The sequence below is a fragment of the Protopterus annectens genome, chromosome 2.part2, assembly GCF_019279795.1.
Source record: "Protopterus annectens isolate FY-2018-M chromosome 2.part2, PAN1.0, whole genome shotgun sequence".
In the NCBI taxonomy this organism is placed as follows: domain Eukaryota; kingdom Metazoa; phylum Chordata; order Ceratodontiformes; family Protopteridae; genus Protopterus; species Protopterus annectens.
The window spans coordinates 1,143,867,123-1,143,877,244 of record NC_056730.1 but is presented as its reverse complement, the minus strand read 5'-3'; the positions used below and the strand labels follow the sequence as shown (position 1 = coordinate 1,143,877,244).

Sequence of the window (10,122 nt, the reverse complement as noted above, 5' to 3'; positions counted from 1 at the left end):
ACCTAGCATTCAACCAACATGTGTCTACTGTTGAGAGTAAGTCCTTCTTGCTCAGCTTATAAGCAAAGGGATAGCATCTTTGTCCAGAGGTGTTATTGTACTATGGTGTGGAGCCCTTATCATGCCCATCATTGAGTATAATGGCCCCTTTGGTATGAAACTGTCCAGATATATGAAACAACTAGAGTGCCCACAGAAGTTCTTCACAAAGAGAAAGCAGGGACTAAACCACATGACCTACATGGACCACATCGAAGCCCTATTGCTATACTCAGTCTCTTATAGACTATTAAGAGGTGATATGTGCCTAGCTTATAAGGTGTCTTCTGATCCAGTACTAATGGACCTACTACACATCTGCAAGTCAAATAGTAACAAAAATGCCCAATATAGTGACCCCAGCCTCTTCTGCAACATAAACAGAATAGTTGGTAGGGGCAGGTACCATGGAACAGACTTCCCATTCACATTAAAAAAAGGTCATCCCTGTCCCTATTCAAACACAACTTGGTTCAATGGATGAAAATAAGGGAATTTATCCCAGGATTGTCCCCTGTGCTACGAATGGACAGACACAGCAGCTAAATTCCCAGTCCTGCAGCAGGGTCCTCTTTCAATATCCCACAAACATTAATTCACAAAAGGGAAGTTTAGGAATAAATATCTAAGTAAGGGTAATTTGAACACCTAATAGGATAACATAGACTTAAAATGGCCCTTCATTACAGTTTGTTTAGTATTCACCTATGAACCTGGGCCTCAGGAAGCAGCTTATAGCCTTCCTTCTCTGCACTAACTTCCAGACAGGCAAAATGGGAAGGTGCTTTCACTACGTGAGAAAGGTAAGTGATGTTTACTACATGGCAGCCCTACCTTGATAGCAAGAAATTGGTACTCAGTTACTGTGATGGGGTACAGGAGGAATTAGAGGGGGATTCTGGGTAGACCCTCTCAGTGAGGCTTAGTTTGATACTTCAGAGGACAAAGTAGCCTTACAACAGTGACCTATCTGTTAAAAGTATCATGAGATCCACGCAGAACTTCATGAGTTTGGAAATATGTTTACCAATAAACCAGGCTATAACTACTTTGTGAAGTACCATATGGACACATGGCCCTTGTGGCCCATCAGTCAGGCCTCTTATAGGGTGCTGGAGCAGGTTAAGCAAGCCATGAGAGGGGAAGTGCTGGAGGTTTTGGATCTGGTGGTAATTTAAGAGTCCAGCAATGCCTAGGTTTCACTGGTGGTGCTGATACCAAAGATTGAGGACAGTACCAGATTCTGTGTAAACTACAGGAAATTGAAGAGTCACACAGAGAAAGATGTTTGTCCCAGCCCAAGAAAAAATGAAGCTTTAGAGCAGTTTTGTGGGGTTAAGTATCTAACTACTGCTGAAAAAAGGGTAAGATTCATACCCAGCTGGAATATGTGGGTAAACAAATGCAATATATATATAAATAAATGCTAAGTACTAAATTCTAAATACTAAATATACTGCTAATAATAATACTTCCAAACTTCTAGATTCATTTTGTGACAGTTTGCTGTGAAGGTAACTGTACCCAGTACTGCTGTGTGCAGTGTAGTATGCAAGTTGAATATACTATATCAGGAGTAGACAGTAAGCAGACAGCTTTATAGCAGTTTGTTATAATACTGTAATATTTCATGTTGCGTTATTTGTCTTTATACTCACCACATAATCAGGCAACAGTAATACAGTATTTGAAATGATATTGCTGCTAGATATATAAAAGGCTCTTTCATATACAAGATAGGGAAGTACAAGATCTATATTATAAAGCTATTCTGTACCAATGTGCCCAAGTACTTTAGATGACTATGTTAAGTTATTTTTATCACAAGCAAATGTTATTACTGAATATTGCCAAAGTACTAGAATAGGAAAACATATGGCAACTTTCTATTCTTGGGAAAACACAGTGCCCAACAGTTGGATAAAAGTTTAGTTTATTAACTCAAAACTGCCCTTGCTAATATTGGGAGTGGTAGCATACTTAATCGCTTCATTGATTGTTTTGCACTCTTTGCCCCCACTGTCTATTATCAGTCCCTACCACAGCCAATTGGCTCATTCATTCTCTATCACTAAGGTGAGAGTCAGCTGGGAGTGGCCATCATTCAGACAGCCATTATGGATGGTTTGAAGATTTTTTGTTTTAGTTCCCCTGTTCCTAACACATGCACCTGGCAAGGAGTACAGGAGGAACACAGAATGGGATTACAATGGAAGATGTTGCCGCACTTCCACAAGGGACATCCCTCCAGCATCCCTGCCAACCATTCCTCAGTGGCATGAGATGAGAACTTCCCAGTTTTGATCAGGAAGTTATCAATGCCCAGTGTACCACCAAGTGCATGCAACTGCTCTCCATGGAGAGACGAGTGGACCATGCCCTTTCACACTTTTCTCTTCCTCCTACTTGGTTCTTTCAGTGCCAAGGTCACCAGTCACACCCTGGTCACTTTGGATGCTGTTGAATATCCATCCCCTGCATCAGAGTCAGGCTTGAAATTACTTTGTTGATTCTTAGCCTCACAAAATAGTAATCTTTGTTTTAAGTAACCTCCAGAATTACACTTATAGAAATGCTCTCTTTCAGTCACACCACTCAATTGTCAAATATTTTTCAGAAAGTACCTGGTTTTCCTTCATATTTTTGCCCTGCTCTTTGTAAAATTTTTTATTTTTCTCACGAATTACTGAGGATTAGAGGTAGCCAGACATTTCAAATTTATACTTGTTCAGAAAATACATGTTGATGCAAAAAACTATTCTTCACTTTTTTATGTGAATTACAGTATTACTTAAAAAAGGCTATGATTGTGAGGTTTTGTCCCTACCTTACTATTTTTTGAAATTGTCCTTTATTCTTGGACAGTGAAGTTGAGAAGTATATTTTTAGTGCAATTTTTGTTTTCACACCTCTTCATCGGTAGCATAGAAAACTGCCTCAGGAAGACCTGATCGCGCGCTGGGGGCGCCACCGGCCTCACACCGTCCGGGCTGAGCCTCGATCACAAGGACTTGGGACCCTGGGCAGCACCGGGAGATGGACTTCCATACGCCACATTTCCCTGCGCCAGTCTCCCGGGTGGGGATTCGGCACTGGGCTATTCCCTCTTCACTCGCTGTTACTGAGGGAATCCTGGTTAGTTTCTTTTCCTCCGCTTAGTAATATGCTTAAATTCAGATAGTCGCCACGTCTGATCTGAGGTCGTGCTCTGAGCGGGGTCGCGGGGGAGCGGCGGCAGGATGGTGGGGGCCCCGGGGGGGCAGGGGCAGATGGGCAGGCCATCCTCTCCCCCCTCCATGGGAACTCCCCGCCTCGCCACCCTCCCGCCAGACTTCTGGGCGGCGGAGGAGGACAGCGGCAGCAGCGGCCAGCGAGGAACGGGTGGGTGGACATTGGGATCCGCCCGGAGAGCAGCCGGTGGCTACCACCGACAGCCTCCAGGGGCAGGCCTGATGTGTGCCTGCTCCCTTCCATCCTAGGCGGGCTTCCCGGCTCGGGCGGCGGGGACTCTTCTCCTCCATCCGTGTCTCTCCCTGGGGAGGCGGGGACCCCGCGGGCTCCCCTTGACTCCCTGGCTGTGCCCTCGCGGGGCGGATGACCCCCTGGGCGATGGAAGGCATGACGACCCTCAGACAGGCGTAGCCCCAGGAGTAACCAGGGGCCGCAAAGTGCATTCAACGTGTCGATGATCAATGTGTCCTGCAATTCATATTAGTTTTCGCAGCTAGCTGCGTTCTTCATCAACGCACAAGCCGAGTGATCCACCGCTCAGAGTCGTATTGCTTCTCGTCCGCCGGGGCTGCCCGCCTGGTGTTGCATCTCAAGGCGAGCACCAGGTTTCACGGGTTGTCACGGGTGCCTGGACCAGGGTTACTGGCGGCCGCACCGCCAACCTCCCAGGTCTTTGAACCAATGCCCCATGGGGGCGGGCATCCGCAGGTACCCATGGCGACATTGAGGGAGAGGACTCCGTTGTGCCACCCCCAGGGCCAGCGCACAGCGGAGGAGGCTGCTGCCCCCTGCCGGGATGGCGCCTCTCCTCCCCTGCCGGGGAGCCAGCCACCTCCGGGCGCGTGGCGCACCACCAGGCCATGTGCACCCCAGCCGCCATTCCCTCATGGCAGCAGAGGGGTGCCTCCCGCCATGCGGATGGACCCCCCTCCCTTCTGCCGCTGGGAGGTGAGGGGGGATGGACGCCACCCCTTGCCCTCACGCTCGCTCCCCCTCTCCCTTCCCCGCCGCGGGCTCGGGCATGGAGGAGAGGTGCGGCGAGAGAGAGAGAGGCACAGAGGGTCAGGGCGGCGGAGCTTGAGAGGCCCTGGTACCCGGGTCGGTGCCATCCCAGGACCCTCGGCGTTAATGATCCTTCTGCAGGTTCCACTATGGAAACCTTGTTACGACTTTTACTTCCTCTAGATAGTCAAGTTTGATCGTCTTCTCGGTGCACCGCCGGGGCCGTGACCAACTCCAGTGGAGCCGATCTGAGGACCTTACTAAACCATACAATTGGTAGTAGCGACGGGCTGTGTGTACAAAGGGCAGGGACTTAATCGACGTGAGCTTATGACCCGCACCTACTGGGAATTCCTTGTTCATGAGAAATAATTGCAATCTCCTGTCCCTATCATAAATGGTGTTCAGCAGATTACTCAGAACTGTCGGCCAAGGGTAGACACACGCTGATCCATTCAGTGTAGCATGCATGCAGCCCTGGACATCTAAGGGCATCACAGACCTGTTATTGCTCAATCTCGTGGGGCTGAAAGCCACTTGTCCCTCTAGGAAGTTGAAGACAACCACACAGGGCCGCATAACTAGTTAGCATGGCGGAGTCTCGTTCGTTTTCGGAATGAACCAGCCAAATCGCTCCACCAATCAAGAACGCCATGCGCACCACTCACCCACAGATCCCAGCATTAATAATCTGTCAATCCTTTCCGTGTCCGGGTCAGTGTGAGTTTCGCGGTTGAGTCACCAAGCCGCAAGCTCGAATCCTGGTGGTGCTCCTCTGTCAATTCTTTTAAGTTTCGCTTAGTAACCATATTTCGAACCTTAAAGACTTTTGAGCCGGAAGCTCTCATGGCTATGGAATAACGTTTATCGCTAGTTGGCATTGTTTATGGTCGAACTACGACGGTATCTGATCGCCTTCAACCTCTGACTTTGTTTCTTGATTAATGAAAACATTCTTGGCAAATGCTTTCACTTTCATTTGTCTTAAGCCAGTCCAAGAATTTCACCTCTGAGTGGCACAATCACGAATGCCCCTCGCCGTCCCTCTCAATCATTGGCCCTGTCTTAAACTTCAACAAAATAGAAGACGAGTCCTATTTCAAAATTTATTCCTAGTTGCAGAGTATTCAGCGACCGGCCTGCTTTGAACACTCTAATTTTTCAAAGTAACGCCTTGGGACCCCCCAGTGACACAATCAGCCAAGAGCATTGAGGAAGTGCCGAGGAAGGCAGGGGAGCTGGGACAGGTGGTAGCTCACCTCGCGCGGACCGCCAGTCCAATCCCAAGATCCCAACTACTGAGAAGTTTTCTTTTTAACTGCAACAACTTTACATTATACGCTATTGGGCTAGCTGGAATTACCACGGCTGCCTGGCACCAGACTCCTGCCCTCCAATAGAGATCCTCGTTAAAGCGATTTGAAGTGTACTATTCCAATTACAGGGCCCTCGAAAAGAGTCCTGTATTGTTATTTTTCGTCACTACCTCCCCAGTAGAAAGTGGGTAATTTGAGCGCCTGCTGCCTTCCTTGGATGCGTGGTAGCCGTTTCTCAGGCTCCCTCTCCAGAATCGAACCCTGATTCCCCGTTACCCATGGTCATCACCATGGTAGGCACAGATAGTACCATCAAAAGTTGATGAGGGAGCAGACGATTCTCGAATGCCGCATCACCGCCACGCAGGAGCCGCGGCGATGCGGCCCGAGTTTATCTAGAAGTCACCAAAGCTGCCGTAGCTTCCAGAATCTCTTGATTGGTTTTGGTCTGATAGCCGCATGCATCCCCGGAAGGTCGGCGCTCATCAGCATGTATTAGCTCTAGAATTACCACAGTTATCCAAGTAATGGTGGAGCAATCAAAAGGAACCATAACTGATTTAACAGAGCCATTTGCAGTTCTTCCCTACTGAAGCGAAGATCGTGTGCACTGAGACTTGCATGACTTAATCTTTGAGACAAGCATATGCTGGGTCTGGCAGGATCAACCACAGATAAGCAGTGCCTTACTCGGTGGAGTGTAAGCCGGAGGGTTGAGGGTCTGGAGCACACCACCTCCATGCCCACGGGAGGGGTCCCTCTCCCCACAGAGGGGGCGCTCGGTGCTGGCCATGGAGTCACGTGGCCAGCGTGGAGTGCTGCGGCGCTGCCAGGAAGCCAGAGAGGGAGAGCTCCCAGAGCCTCCCACGCTCGAGGGGCGCCCGCCTGAGCGGGGCAGACAGAGCACGTTACAGGACCCCTGCGCCTGCCTGGGCTTGTCAGTCTCACCTCGACTTCACTGCTCGGTGGGAGCAGAACTCTCACGACCCCCACCCGCACCTCCTCACTTTCTCCCGGGAGGAGAGGTTCTAATTCGGCCGGGCTGCAGCCCTTAGTGGTAGAGTCAGGCCCGGCCCGTGATCGATTGGTGTGGACGGCAGGAGAGAGGCGCCTCGGCCGACTCCCTGCCGCCACAGGGCGCCCGGGCCGGGAGGTGTTCTCCCCAGGGCTGTGGGACCCAGATTTGCACTCCCCATCGGGACGCCTCGTTAATCCCTGGCACTTCCTGGAGGCTGCCAAATCATGCTGGATCTTGCATGCCCAGGCGGATGACTGGGGGACCGAACCCACAGGGGTATGTAATCGACCCCGCGAATCCCCATGAAGCCCACGGAGGGGCAGATCCGCTTTCTCATCGGGACTTCCGTGCCTTGCCTACGCTTTCCACATCCAGAGGGGTTCAGGACTTTCGCGATATTTCGAGGACTAGCCATGGTACCGGGGAGGTCGGACACCTTCCGCCTGTCCCGGGCCAGAGCTCTTGGGGTCCCGCGGACTCCTGCCGGTCACTCCCTTGAGGACTTCCACCCGGAGGGGGGCCGCAGTCCGAACCCCCCTCACTCAGGCGGGAGCTCTCTCCTGGTCCAGCCAATCTCAGACCACTCTCCTTGGACTTCTGTGGGAGGGACCCTCCAGGCTTCCACTTCTACCGGGGTGGGAGAGTTCTCCTCCCGAGGCTGGAGAAATATCTCCTGGAGGCTGCCGGATTGTTCTGTGTCTGCCGTGCCCTCGGAGCCTCTCGGGGGACCTCCCTCCAATCCCCGTGGAACTCCCCCCAGCCACAGAGGGGCAGATCTGCTCTCATCGTGACTTCAGCGGTCCACTCCTTTCTGGTCCCAGAGCTCCCACGGTCCCCTGTCTCCCCAGATCTCCTGGAGGCTGCCTGGCAGGGCTGCATATTCCCCGTGCGGCTCTCGGAGCCTCTTTGGGACTCCTCTCTCAAATCCCGGCTGGCCCTCATGCGGAACTCCCCGCCGGCTGCGGAGGGGCAGATCCGGGCTCTCATCAGACTTCATGCGGTCTGCTCGCTTTCCGGTCTGTTCAGAGCTCCACGGTCCCCGTCTCCCCCAGATCTCCTGGTGGCCGCCTGACAGGGCCATGTCCCCATGCCCTCAGAGCTCCTGGGCTGTGGGGGACCTCCCCTCATCATCCCAGCTGGCCCACGTGAACCCCCCCAGCCGGGCGGAGGGAGCAGATCCACTCTCATCCAGGACTTCCCAGGCCCCTAAACTTTTCCCATCCAGAGGGGTTCCCGTGGGCACTTTGGCGAGCATTTCAAGGATGCGCGCCGGGTGCCCAAGGAGGTCGGACACCTTCCCTTGCCGGGCCGGAGCTCTCGGGGGTCCACTGCGGACTCCTGCAGGTCCCACTCCCTTGAGGACTTCCCACCTGGAGGTGAGGTGGTCGACCCTCTCACCACCGGCAGCCGGGTGCACCCAGGCGCTGATTTCAGCACCCTCTCCCTTCCGGGCTTCCGTGGGGAGAAGAGGACCCCTCCAGAGCTTCCAATTCTACGGGGGCAGGAGAGAGTTCTTCTCCCGGGCTAGACATCTCCTGAGGCTGCCAGATCGCTCTGTGTCCCCATGCCCTCGGAGCCTCCTCGGGTTTCCTCGGCCTCCGATCCCGGCCAGCCCTGGGAACTCCTCACGGCCCACGGAGGGGCAGATCCGCTCTTCACGGGACTTCCACGCCCGGCCCTTCCTGGTCCCAGAGCTCCATTACTCCCCATCTCCCCAGATCTCCTGGAGGCTGCCTGGCAGGGCCTGTGCCCCTGTGCCCTCAGAGCCCCTCGGGACCTGCGCTCTGATCCCGGCTGGCCCAGCGGAACTCCCCGCCGCAGAGGGGCAGATCTGCTCTCATTGGGACTTCCATCCAGCCCGCCTCCTTTCCGGTTCAGAGCTCCACTGCTCCCCGTCTCCCAGATCTCCTGGAGGCTGACGGGCAGGGCCGTGTCCCCTGTGCCCACTCGGAGCCTCGCCCAGGGGACCTGCGCTCTGATCCTGGCCAGCCCCGGGGAACTCCCCGGCCACGGGAGGGGCAGATCCGCTCTCATCGGGACTCTCAGCGGCCCGGCTCCTTTCTGGTCCCAGAGGCCCACGGTCCCACATCTCCCACTATATCTTCTGGAGGCTGCCTGGCGGGGCTGTGTCCCTCGTGCCCCTCGAGCCTCCTGCAGGGGAGACCTCCTCTGAACCCGGCCACCATGAACTCCCTGGTCGCGGCGGAGGCAGATCGCTCTCATCAGGACTTCATGCCAGCCCGCCTCCCTTTCTGGGTCCAGAGCTCCACGGTCCCCGCCTTCCTGTAGATCTCCTGCTGGAGGCTGCCTGCCTGGCAGGGGAAGTGTCCCCGTGCCTCGAGCCTCCTGCAGGGGACCTCCCTCCCATCCCGCCCCGCATAACTCCCAGCGCCGCGAGGGGCAGATCTGGCTCTGTTCTCATCGGGACTTCCGCTGGCCCTCGCTTTCTCCGTCCAGGAGGTTTCCCACCAAGGCTATTCAAGTGATGCCGTGGGCCAAGTACCTGCCAGTGAGTTTCGGGGTCCCATGGACTCCTGCATATTTGCTCCCTTGAGACTTCCATGCCGGAGGTGCCTAACTGAATATACCAACTCCGAGATTGCACTACAGTGGACAACAAGGCAAAGGTCACCATGGTGGCCCAGTGGTTACTTTCCCAGAGTTAAATTGCGATGTTCCAGGAGTTCAGCATTGTAAACTTTCAACGTTGTTCAACATTCCGGTAAGGCAATGTTTTAAAGGGGACAAATACATATATATATATATATATATATATATATATATATATATATATATATATATATATATATATATGGGATCACTACAATCACTACATAATCTTGAAAGTTTGAAATACCGAATTTCAAAATTTCAAGACTATATAGCCGAAACCCTTAATCACCTAAAGACCAGAAGCGCGAATTTCAAAATCCCGATCATCGGGAGTTTGACATTCACACTTCTGGTGTTGCGGTATGGTTGAAGGTCAGGTAAGTATCTATGTTTAAATGATTTGGTTAGGGTTTAGTGTGTAAGAGTGTGTTGTGACTGTGATGTGTGTGTGCGAGGGGAATGTAGGTGTGTGGTGGTGTTTCGTGTGTTTGTGTATGTAGTGCGACCTTGGAGTTAGAATATTTAAGTAGGGGGGTGTGGGGGGCACAGTCCCCCACATGGGGGGTGCAGGAGGGCTTGCCCCCCTGCTTGTCTGTAGTTTAGGCTTGTGTGTTTGTGTTCTGGGGGACGATGTGCGTATGTGTATGTGTGTGGTGTATGAGTGTAGTTTTCGGTAGTTTGAATTTCGCGGTTTTGATGTTTCGGTATTTTAGTGTTTCGGGCATTTGGTCTCAGGATTTTGGGTGTCAGTAGTTTGGGTTTTTGGGATTTAGTAGGGATTCCATATACACACACACACACACACACACACACACATATATATATATATATATATATATATATATATATATATATATATATATATATATATATATATATATATATATGGTTCCCTATTAGAAT

General features: G+C 52.3%; 1 non-coding gene across 1 annotated transcript; it reads right to left on the bottom strand.

Moving 5' to 3' along the window:
• Positions 1-3,661: 3,661 nt before the first annotated feature.
• On the bottom strand, positions 3,662-3,815 carry LOC122796123. The gene has a single exon (XR_006363949.1). It is a non-coding gene; the product is annotated as a 5.8S ribosomal RNA (ribosomal RNA).
• Positions 3,816-10,122: the final 6,307 nt, after the last annotated feature.